Source organism: Didymosphaeria variabile (genome assembly GCF_027946475.1).
Source record: "Didymosphaeria variabile strain IMI 356815 chromosome Unknown scaffold_11, whole genome shotgun sequence".
Classification (NCBI taxonomy): Eukaryota; Fungi; Ascomycota; class Dothideomycetes; order Pleosporales; family Didymosphaeriaceae; genus Didymosphaeria; species Didymosphaeria variabile.
In genome coordinates, this window is record NW_026611630.1 from 162,944 (window position 1) to 175,536 (window position 12,593).

Sequence of the window (12,593 nt, forward strand, 5' to 3'; positions counted from 1 at the left end):
AAGATAAAAATCATCTTTCAAATCACATACTAATACCAGATGTTTTTACATGTAAGTTTTTGTATAAAGACTTATCACTTAAGATAACCTTATTATTAATAACTTCGGAGGAATAGGTCATACTTCATCTAAAGTTCAGTGTAATTTAGATTTTAAAAAAAGAGAAGTTCTCTTTACTTTTAAAAAGAAGTTCTCTATACTTTTTTAAAAAATATAAAAGTCTCTTTTACTGCACTGTTCGTTTTTTTTTTTAAGCCACCTAAATCTTTTAGAATACATTAGAAAGTTGTATACTTAGTAAAATATTCTAAAAAATAAATAAATAAATTAGAGGGTTAGTCTTTTAAACAAAACCCTTTAAATATTTATTTGTAAAAATTAACGGTTTTACTAATAAGTTTCCATTATAAGAGATATGAAGGAGTTGAACCTTATATTTATGATCTGCAATCAAAATGCATAACCCTATGCAACATACCCCATTTTATAGAGCTAATTAAATCTAGCACGATAATTGGATGAGCACGATCATTTAATGAGCACACCTAAGTTTAAGTATAATAGTTACTAGTGACTGCTTACTCATCCTTTTAAGCCAAAAGTACCATTTCTAGTCTTACTGTTTATAAGTGTGTATTGAGAATTAGCTTTCGCATAACCTCTTAGTAATGTCGAGGGGTTGTTGTTAAAAGATGAACGTATGTTTTTTAAACTACCTAGGTATCTGTATTTAAATACAGATCTCATGGCAGTTAAACGCCTTGTAAGCCTACCTGATGCTTCAAATCTAACACCGCTTACAATTTGTTGTTTAATAGTATTTACAATGTTATTTTTATTCATAGTTTGAATACTATCATCAAATGTTATAAGTGTATGAAAATCAGGAATTCTTACCATTTGTAATATAGCCTTTCTTAACACTCTAACCGCTTTATTTTGTCTATCTCTTAATTTTAGAGCTACAGCTGATGAAAAAACATCACTATTTAAATGAATTGACTTTAAGTCAACTAATTTAATTTCTACTTTTTTACCATATATTTTTTCTAATAAACTAGTTAAACCTAAATTCCTTAAGTTTAAAACAAAGTTATTAAATTTAGATTTATTAAAGCTAATTAATCTTGTATTTTTAAATAACATTTTTACTACTCTAAAATTATTTTTTAAAAGTCATCTACTATATGCAGGGACTTTGTATAACTTTTTATTCTTAAGATTTAGTAGAAAATTAGTTAAAATATTATTATTGTTTTTTTTTAAGAAAGGCATATTTCATTTTATAAATAAAAAGAATTTTCTTTTAAAAACATAATTTCATTTATGATTTAGTCTGTTTATCTGAGCAGGTATATATCTTTCTAGCTTAATTTTTCTATTTTTTAGAAGTTTTTCTACTATAATTATTCTAGATTTACCTGTCATACTTTTTAAGAATCTAGTAAAGAAACGTCTATGTTCCACTACATACCTATCCTTTAAATCAACAAATATTTTATACATTCTTTTAAAATATATAATTTTCCTGGTTCACCTTAATAAGGTTGATTTTTGTTTATTATACGTAGAAAGTATAATAAGTAGTTTAGTATTAGTATGTTTTAATTCAGCTCTACTTATATATATTTTATTAGCGGAATAACGACTCTTGTTATCACGTCTACGTTTAAAAAGTATTTTTATTTTATCTCGGAACATATTAAAATAACTTGAAAATAGTTTGTTTGATATAAGGTCAAAAACTACTAATGGTTTAATATATGCTTTGTTGTAGCTATATACACTGCTAAATCATTCTTTACTGGATGATGGATAATATATAATATTATTATATTCCTCTTTCTGAATTTTAGTTTGTATTTCAAGATTTTTTTCGTTATTTATAGAATCATCCTTGTAATTAGGTTTTAACGATAAGTCATTAAAAGTGTTTTTTTTGTTTTAAATATATTTAACATTAAATATATTAATAATTATAAGTATAGTTTAGGACGAAGTAGAAAAAAAATGTCCAATTTTAAAATAAACGAGATAATTAAATCTCTTATTTATATAAGCATATCTTTATAGAAAGCATATTAACGATACATTACTTTTCTTGATCCTTTTATAAAGCAAGTACTAGTTCATTAGATAGACTTACTTTGTGAACAATAGGGTAAATAATTTTGGATATTAAAACTTTCTATAAAGATATGCTTATTCTAAATCCAGTTTACAAAAAACCTTACTATACATTAGTAGATTCACTCTCTTTGCGCTTAAGTAAGTTAAAACCTTTACGTTGCAAATATTCTAAAGTAATTTCTCATTAGAACAAAATAAAATAGCTAATAGCAATTTAACCGTTAAAAACTAATTTTAGTTCATTATATAAAAAATCTTTAAACAGGTAATAATATACAGTTAAACTAAGTATCTGTAATTAATACCATAAATAAAGATGTAATAGGTAGTTCTACGTGGTACATAAAATCTATTTGATTTAAGAAAACAACATTTAAAAACATTTTTATAAATTAAATAAAAAAAAAAAAAAATTAAATTTAATTATATAATTATATCCATGGGTGGGGTGTAAGGGGAGTAATAAAAATGTAGTATTTTAGTTTATAAAACCGAAGTAAAACAACACTTAGGTAAAATCGCAAAGTTAAAACGAAAGTAAAATAACGTTGAAGTAAGATAACGACGAACAACAAAATAAATGTATTAACGAAATAATGAATAGCATGTAACATAATATGTAGAAGGCCGTATAAATAGTATCATTATTATTTTTAACTATAACCATAACCTGTAATAGTAAGAGATAGTCTTAACCTATATAAGGCCAGATAACAACCGTATACCATTAATACTATTAATAGGCTATAAATATCATGTATAGTTATTAATATAATGTATAGGTTATAAATAATTATATACAATTAGTCCTATTTATATGATATAAATTCTATATTAAAACGATTATATTATTGCATAATAAATTTATTTAAATATCTAGTTTTATAATGGATTCTTAATATAGTTATTTATCGTTACCAGATATATTATTTATTATTACCGAATATCTTATTTATCAATACCCTATATGTTATTTATAATTACCTGAGTATGTTATTTATTATTATCAAATATGTTATTTGTCTATAAATGTTATCTCTATATGTTATTTACCTCAATAGATTATTTATCTATACATAATATACAGTAACGTATAGATTAATGGATAGTAATAATATTTAATTATACAGTAATCTAATAATATGGATAGATTAATACATTTAAGTGGTATATATATTAATACATAGTAATGTAAATGTAACTCTTAGATTTAAAATTACAACCCATTGTAATATTTTATTTAAAAATAAAAACATTTATTACATCAATAAATTCTTATTAGTTTAATGGTAGAACAAGATACTTCTAATATCTGAATCTAAGTTCGAGTCTTAGATAAGAATATTTCTAAAAAAAAAATTGATAACGTATTTTTATAACAATTATCTTACATAATTCTATTAGTTTAACGGTAGTTTATAAAAAAAATAACATAAAAAACTTGTTATCTATAATACCTCCGTAGAGGTTTGATTCTTATATAAGAATTACTTAAAACAATTTTTTATTTGAGTTTGATGATGGCTCTGATTGAACGCTATGCAAATGCTTGACACATGCTAATCGAACGTCAATATTTAATTTGTTAAAATTATGTATATTGAAGTGGTGTACAGGTGAGTAAGTGGTGTTATGGCTACCTAAGAGTAAGGCAAAATAAATCCCTTATACTAACAGTTTGTTTTTATATATTAATACTAAATCTAACCTCTAACCACCCCAAATACCCTGCTAAATTGAAGGTTATGTTGATAGGTTAATAGATAATAATAAAATGTTTTTGAAAGAAAAAGTATTTCGCTCTTAGTTGATTATTAATAACCATCGGATAAGTAGTAAGTATGGTAATGTCATATTTAGCTTATGTCCGTAGTCAAGACTGAGAGGTCTATTGACCACACTGGGTCTGAAAAAACCCCAGTGCGTATAGTACAGCAGTGAGGAATTTTGGTCAATGGCCTAACGGCTGAACCAGCAACTTGCAGGAATGAGAGTTAATATAAATGGTTTATTAACTTGCTTGACTAGGTCTTATAAAATTCTGGATAAAGCTTATAATGAAAACTTTATATCTATAGGTCTCGGCCAAATCTTGTGCCAGCAGCCGCGGTAAGACAAGGGAGACGAGTGTTAGTCATCTTTAACAGGTATATAGGGTACCTAGACGGTGTGCAAAGGCTTATAAAAGTACCTGCCACACTTGAGTTTGATATGTGAGAGGAAAATGTCAGAATTATTGGAGTACAGATGAAATCGGCTAATACTAATAAGACTGATAACGGCGAAGGCAAACCTCTATGTACAAGTGCTTAAAAATTGAAACAAAAATCAACAACAATCAAAAAGTTCAATCTAAGAATAAGAAATTTTACTCTAAAAATTCTTAATAAAAAAGTACTATAACTGACGTTGAGGGACGAAGGCTCAGAAAGTGAAGAGGATTAGATACCCCCCGTAGCCTGGGCAGACAATGATGAGTGCCATAGGTTAGCCTTAGGCTGAACTATAAATGAAAGTGGAAGCACTCCACCTCAAGAGTAATGTGGCAACGCAGGAACTGAAATCATTAGACCGTTTCTGAAACCAGTAGTGAAGTATGTTATTTAATTCGATGATCCTCGAATAACCTTACCACAATTTGAATGATCTAAAAAAAAGAGGTTTACTTTATATGTAAACCTAAGGTTTAGACCACATGCGTTGCATGGCTGTCTTCAGTTAATGTCGTGAGATTTGGTTAGGTCCATTAAATTAACGTAAACCCTTGTTTTATTTAATACAATAAGACAGCTCTCCACCTACAATTGGATGTGATAACAGGGACTAAGACAAGTCATCATGGCCTTAATATTGTGGGCTATAGACGTGCCACATGTACCTTTACAAAGGGATGCAATAATGCGAATTGGAGCTAATCCCCAAAACAGGATAAAGTATGGATTGTAGTCTGAAATTCGACTGCATGAAAAAGGAATTACTAGTAATCGTGAGTAATCACATCACGGTGAATCTTATCTCAGATAGGTACTAACCACTCGTCAGGCGCTGAAAGGAGTATGCGCAATAAGTTTGGTGGCTGTTGTTTGGTATTCTAAATTTATGGGTTTAGATCTTTTGACAGAAGAATCTTCGTATGCGTGACTCTAATTGGTGTTAAGTCGAAATACGGTTCGGGTTGGGGAACTAGCCCGGGATTAATTAATATTAACGATACACCCAAAAAAAGCCTGTGTAAAAGGCATAAATATGATTTTATTTATATGGTTCAAATCCATAGCCAGGCTCATATATTGTTTACTTTGTGATTTTAATATGCTTTTTAAGTGTTCTTATTAAAATAGATTTAAGTGTTCTTATTAAAATAGATTTTTATCTAATACTATTACTTTTAAAGCAAAAAAACAACTACTGAGCAGTAAAAACGGTTGAAAAGTGACCGGACAGTTAAACGGTTGAAAAACGAAGACAACCGTAAAAACTAAAAAAAATATTAAAAAGTATTTAAAACATAATATAAAGGAGAGTTCCTTTATTGGTAAGAAGGGTTGAGCTGTAAACTCAATAGTTTTGTGCTTTTAAGAGTTCGAATCTCTTGTCTCCTAGCCAAAGTGATATCATTCCTTAGGGTAAAATAGCTTTCTAGATATTTGGGTATAATATTTTAATTAATAGCCTTTATAGCTCAACGGTAGAGCAGAATACTGTTAATATTCTGATAAATGTTCGATTCATTTTAAGGGCTCGATTTATTTTAAGGGCTCGATTTATTTTAAGGGCTTGTGGTATTAGCGAATTAAAAGTAAATAGTCTATATCCAATACCCTTAAATTACCCCCCTATATTTTAGTTTCAAACATTTCTTACAATTTTATATAAACTTGTTATTTACTTTTCAAACATTTACAAGAATTTTATTTACCTATTACATTATTTCTTAGCTATAGTCATAACTATCATTTTTAGTTTTTTTGCATTATGGGCTGAAATAGTCATAACTTTCATTTTAGGATTTTTTTGTTTAAGCGTGATATCAGAATTGTTTAAGCGTAATATAAGAATTTTTAAGTGGAATAAAGCGATTAGAAATGTAGTCTAGTGATTAGAAATGTAATAGGTGTCTAAGAATGGTCATGAAACTGGTAATTAACAATTTTATATGTTGTATATAGTTAATGAAACTACATTTAATGGTTATAGTGTATATAATTTAGATTTGTTACACATAATTGCCATATTATTCGGTATATTAGTTATTATAAGTAAAAATCCTATTGTATCTGTTTTATTTTTAATAGGTTTATTTTTATCTATCTCTGGTTATTTAATTTTAACAGGACTAAATTTTATGGAATAGCTTACTTGTTAGTGTATATTGGAGCTGTATCTATTTTATTTTTATTTATATTGATGTTAATAAATGTAAGAATATCTGAATTGCTAATAGACAGTATTAATAGTATACCCTTAGCTATATTATTAGGTAGTTTTTTTAATTATTTTGTTAATAATGTTTTACCTTACATGGTGATGACTAATGGTTTATTCTATAATTTTAGTATAAAAAAAAAATTAACGAATGTAACATCTGTATCATGAGACGGATATTTAGCAGAAACTTCTCATATAACAAGTATAGGAAACATATTATATGGTAATTATTCTATATGATTAATAATTACTTCTATTATACTATTATTAGCGATGGTGGGTTGTATAGTTATAACTTTGAAAGAAAAAAGAATTCATTGTAATCATATTATAATATATATATTTTTATACATAAAAAAAGAAATTAGCTCAATTGGTAGAGCATCCGTTTTACACGCGGCAGGTTAAGTGTTCGAATCACTTCACTTATTTCTTACCACCCACAGCCGTGGGTAGATATAAAGAGATCTTAGCTTAATGGTAAAGCGTATGACTTTTAATCATTATTATAAGGGTTCAAGTCCCTTAGATCTTGTGAATATATACGGCTATAGGTTAATGGTAAACTTGTCGTCTTCCAAACGATTTATACCGATTCGAATTCGGTTAGCCGTAGAGTTAGTAACTTAATTGGTAGAGGCTTTTCTTGTCACGAAAGGAGGTGCTGGTTCGAGTCCGGTCTAACTCGTATTTTATTGTATTTGATTCTAACATTTTATTCTATTATAGCATAGTATTTGATTCTAACATTGTATTCTATTATAACATAGTATTTGATTTTAAGATTATATTTAATTTAAAAATATAAAACATTTAACAAGACTATATTTATAACTACCCTTGTAGGGTTCCTTTAGGAACCCTAAGGGTACCTGCAGGAAAGGAAAAGTTGCTATTGGTAAGGCGAGATATTTGCTAAATATTGTGTTTAACACCTGGTGGTTCAAATCCACTCTTTTCCGGAAAGGGTAAAAACTACTATGTCTATATAAATAGCTAAATTAATATAATAACCAAATTATCATAAAATTATTTAACTATGCTAACTTATATAAAAAAAAAAAGAACATTGAACTTGATATAGTTTATGGTATACAGTTTAACTTAGATAAATATATTTTTAAGTTTATGACACTTCCTTAGTTACATTATATGGTGTTAGAAATTTTATTAAAAAGAGTATAGTTTAATTGGTAAAATAGGAAGCTTCAAACTTCAAATTTCCAGTTCAAGTCTGGATGCTCTTGTTATAAATATAATGATATTTTAAGATTATTTATTTTATAAAAACTATTTTTATAGTATAAATATTAATTACTAGATAATATTCTTATATTGTTTATAAATTTAGATTTATAATATCACTTATTCGAATTTATAATACCACTTATTTGAATTTAATAATTTTTTTATAAAAATGTTTTAATCTCATTTTAAGTTGTTGTATTTTTTTAAGGATATTCTATTAATTTTTATTATGTTATTATTTATATAATTAAGGTTCCTTAGCTTAATAGGTAAAGCGCATTTTTGATAAGGATGTGATCGACGTTCAATTCGTTGAGGAATCAATCAGTGCGTTAGTTAAATTGGTATAATGACATGCTACGGACATGTTCTTACAAGTTCGAGTCTTGTACGCACTTTAAGGGTGAAAAATATATTTTATGTTTTAATATATTTTTTACTCTAAATAACATTTATATTGTTTACCAAAAATTATATATATGTTTATAAATATGTTCACTAGTAACAACTGGCCTTAAAGATATTTAAAAACAAGTACTCCGTTAATTTAATTAATCAATTATTAAAGTTAACTTATAGAGTTTACAGTTACTTATAAAACTAGGATTATACATTGAAACATAAGCTTTATAAATTAATAGAGAATTGACTGAGTGGTTTATAGTGATAAGCTTGAAACTTATTTGGTTGAAAAACCACATCCGTTCGAATCGGATATTCTCTGTAATGTATTTTTTATATAAATAGATGTTTATATAGATATAGGATGTTTTTATAAAAATATAGTTTAATAGGTTCTAGTCAATAAGGTAGTTGCTATACATAATTGAAACACCTTTACTCTGGTTGTTATATCAGTAGAGTATGTTTACATTCATATTGTTTACCGACGTCTGAAGGTAATCCAGAAAAGGAGATAAATAGACGAGAAAACCCCATGCAGCTTTACTGTTACTAGTTATAGGGTATACGATGTTTTTATAAATATAGGATGTTTTTATAAATATATGGTGTTTTTAAGGTATGATGTTTTTATAAATAGGATGTTTTTATAAATAGGATGTTTTTATAAATAGGATGTTTTTATATAAATGTAAAGTGTTTTTATAAATATAATGTTTTTATAAAATACATTTAGCATTATAAGCGGGTTAGGGCCGGGTTGGTTAGGCGCCTCATTTGGGTTGAGGAATAGTTATGTTCGAATCATAATAACCCGATATATGATTAAAAAAAAATTGTATATATAAATATATAGTAATGTATTTGATATGTAATGTATTATTTCATAATTTTAAACTCTTAAAAATATTTGTTATATATTTTAAGAGGTAATTTTATGGCAAGTATATAAAGAGACTATTAGAGAGCTTAAAAAGCTGTATATTAAATAAAACTTGGGTATAATTCAAAAGACCCAATGGCTAAATTTTTCGACTGAAACGGAGTGAATTGAAGTATCTTAGTAGCTTCAGGAAAATAAATCAAACGAGATTCTATGAGTAGTGTGAATGAAACTAGATAATAGGCTGCAAGTAAAATGGGTTAATCTGTTTGAATAAAGGGGAACCTTCCTCTAAGCCTTAATATAATATACAAGCGATAGAGTAAAGTACTGTGAAGGAAACCAGAAATAAATTGTAGTCTTATAAGCAGCTCAAGGTAAGTTTAATAAACATATGAGAGCGTACCTTTTGTATAATGGGTCAGCAAGTTCTAATTAGATGCAAGCAAGTAACTAAAAATAAAACATAAAACTCTAATATAGAAAGCTAATATTGTTTTCTAAGATTAGACGTTAATATTATATAATTTGCCTAGATAATCCAATTATTAATTAATGAATTAGTATCTAAATAGAGACCCGAAGAGTAGTGATCTTACCATGGTCAGGCATATAAAAGGCCGAATGGGTTATCGTTGTAAAGATATCCAAAGAACTGTGGTAAGTTAGTGAAAGACAATCCTGACTACTATAGCTGGTTTTCCGCGAAACATATGTAAGTATGTGGTTTAATTACATCATAGCAGGTACAGAACTGTGATCTCGGACAATTGTGCATTATTTTTCGGAGGGATTTTATTACCCTTTGGGGTTATATACCCTCTTTAGGATTGTAATGCCCTGTGCATATGGGGGGGTCGTGAAGACTCTATTCGCGAGGATTTGCTCTCGGAAGGGCAATGATGAATGTTGAACTATCAGACATTTAACGATAAGGTTGTATGTCAAAAGGGGAAACAGCCCAGAACAAGTGTTTAAGGTTCCAAAGTTTTTGTTAAGTGAAAGTAAGGAAGTATTTAAACTATACAACCAGGAAATAGGCTTAGAAGCGGCCATTTTTTAAAGACCTCGTAACAGAGCACTGGTTCAAAAGGTTAATTAGTTAACCTTAAAAGTTAAAAGCGCCGAAGATATAACGGATCTAAAACAAAACACCGACACCTTGTCCATAAGAATATTATTAGGCTTAAGCAGGATCCATCATTAAAGATAGGAATAAGTTAAGCCTATTTTAATATACTTAAAGTTATTTAAGTATTATTTATGGGGTAGCGGAACGTTGGGTAAATTAGTATTGCAAACAGATGCTAGGTATATCTATATAAGAGGAAGGTACCATGAGTTCAATAAAAACACAGATAGCAATTACTCTTTGCAAAATCAAACAACACCTGTAGATTTATTATTATCGAGTAGGATGAACGTTGTATATATAGATGAAAGTTTGCTTGGCTGCATAAACAGTAAATTACAATAAAATATCCCAAGTGAGAATGCTGACATGAGTAACGAAAAAGAGTAATCTCTCGCCTTAAGCTTATGGGTTAGTCGAGGAGAATGATCCCTATAAGGGCTGAACTTGGATTAAATCGGTCTCTAAATTTAACCTAAAGGGTAAAGTGATGAGGAAAAAGGAAATGTTTTGACAACATAAACTAGAGTAAAATGTTCTGGAAAAAAAACATACTTCTGAAGGAATTATATGAATTCCGAGGGCGAAAAGAAAAAACTATAAAAGTATTAAAATATTTTTTTGCATTTTTTTTCTTAGGAAATAAACTATAGCTCAATTTAAGATTAAGAAAAAAAACCGTACCTAAAAACTACCACAAGTAAGCTAGTAGAGAATACGAAGGCGTTTGAGCTAACAACCATTAAGGAACTCGGCAAATTGACACCGTAACTGAGGGAGAAGGTGTGCCATTCCTACTGATTAATATCAGGATAGGAAGAGGAGACATAGAATGGTGTTGCACGACTGTTTAATTAAAACACAGCACTTTGCGTAAGATGTAAATCAATGTATAGAGTGCGCTATCTGCCCAATGATGGCTGGTTAACGGATTTTCTTAGACGACTAAAATAGTTTAGGTTTTGAAGGAACCCCCATTTAATGGCGGCCTTACCTATAAGGGTCCTAAGGTAGCGAAATACCTTGGCATTTAAATGATGTCGCGCATGAATGATCTCACGATGCAACAGCTGTCTCAATGGTTGGCTCAGTGAAATTGGAATGGCAGTGAAGATACTGCCTATCTCTAGATAGACGAGAAGACCCCATGCAGCTTTACTGTTACTAGTTATAGGGTATAATTTGACAGGTTCTAGTGAATAAGGTAGTTGCTATACACAATTGAAACACCTTTACTCTGACTGTTATATCAGTAGAATATGTTTACATTCATATTGTTTACCGACGTCTGAAGGTAATCCAGAAAAGGAGATAAATCTCAGGAGACAATGGCTAGCAGATGGTTTATGGGGCACAGATCCCATAAAGAGTACCTGGGAGTATCCAAATTTAATTTTGTAATATGCAATACGCAAAATACATAGGGCTTTATTAAATTATTGCTTTATGTATTTTTAAATTAATTATATTTAGTTTGTTATTTTTTATATTTACTTTATATGTGCAATCCAGGTGCATAATTGACTATTCACTAGTCAAGAAACGAAATAAAGGTTTAAGTATCTATAACTAATTCAGTTATATTTCTATTTGAGTTAGAATTAAAACAATTTAAGCTAAGTAAGATTTTACCTATGTGGAAAATAGGTGTATATATGGTATTAATCATTAATAATTACTTACAAGTTTTTATATAGATAATACTATCAGTTATTTTTAATCATAATAAAAATGATATTGATATATACTTCCAAAGTTTAATGGCTTAATCTTGCTTTACTGTTTGACATACACGTCTATCAGTTGCGTAAGCAGGGCATAAAGACCGCAAGACGCAGTAAGGAAAGGTCTTGTATTATTGAAAAAGCTACGCTGGGGATAACAGGCTAATTGCGCCAGAGAGTACAAATTGAGTGCGCAGTTTGGCACCTCGATGTCGGCTTAGCTCATCCACATGAATGTAGGAATCATGAAGGGTACGACTGTTCGTCGATTAAAGAGCTACACGAGCTGGGTTAAATACGTCGTGAGACAGTATGGTTTCTATCTTCTAGAGGAAATTAGAGTAAAATAAGGATAGCCCCTTCGTACGAAAGGAGTTGGGTATGGTAACCTATGGTTTACCTGTTGTTTATACGCTGAGATATTAAAAAGGGTTGAGAACGAGAATAGGTTATTCTTAGTAAATGGATAATGGGTATCTTGTGAATAAGAACAGTAATACAGATTAATTTGTAAAAAACTAATTTCCTATATCAAATTCAAAACATCTAACTAGGGAATACACTAAAAAAGATGACTCTAGTTACGATTGGTAATACTTAATACTCAAGTATTTATTTATAGTATAGGCATGGCAGGAAAGCTATG

General features: G+C 28.7%; 6 non-coding genes across 6 annotated transcripts; all 6 read left to right on the top strand.

Moving 5' to 3' along the window:
* The first annotated feature begins 3,402 nt into the window (after positions 1-3,402).
* Positions 3,403-3,473, top strand: N0V89_012694. The gene has a single exon. It is a non-coding gene; the product is annotated as a tRNA-Arg (tRNA).
* A 2,328-nt stretch (positions 3,474-5,801) lies between these two features.
* N0V89_012695 lies at positions 5,802-5,872 on the top strand. Its single transcript has one exon. It is a non-coding gene; the product is annotated as a tRNA-Asn (tRNA).
* A 1,044-nt stretch (positions 5,873-6,916) lies between these two features.
* On the top strand, positions 6,917-6,994 carry N0V89_012696. Its single transcript has one exon. It is a non-coding gene; the product is annotated as a tRNA-Val (tRNA).
* Positions 6,995-7,021: 27 nt separating this feature from the next.
* N0V89_012697 lies at positions 7,022-7,093 on the top strand. The gene has a single exon. It is a non-coding gene; the product is annotated as a tRNA-Lys (tRNA).
* An 80-nt stretch (positions 7,094-7,173) lies between these two features.
* N0V89_012698 lies at positions 7,174-7,246 on the top strand. The gene has a single exon. It is a non-coding gene; the product is annotated as a tRNA-Asp (tRNA).
* An 811-nt stretch (positions 7,247-8,057) lies between these two features.
* Positions 8,058-8,129, top strand: N0V89_012699. The gene has a single exon. It is a non-coding gene; the product is annotated as a tRNA-Ile (tRNA).
* The last annotated feature ends 4,464 nt before the right edge of the window (positions 8,130-12,593 follow it).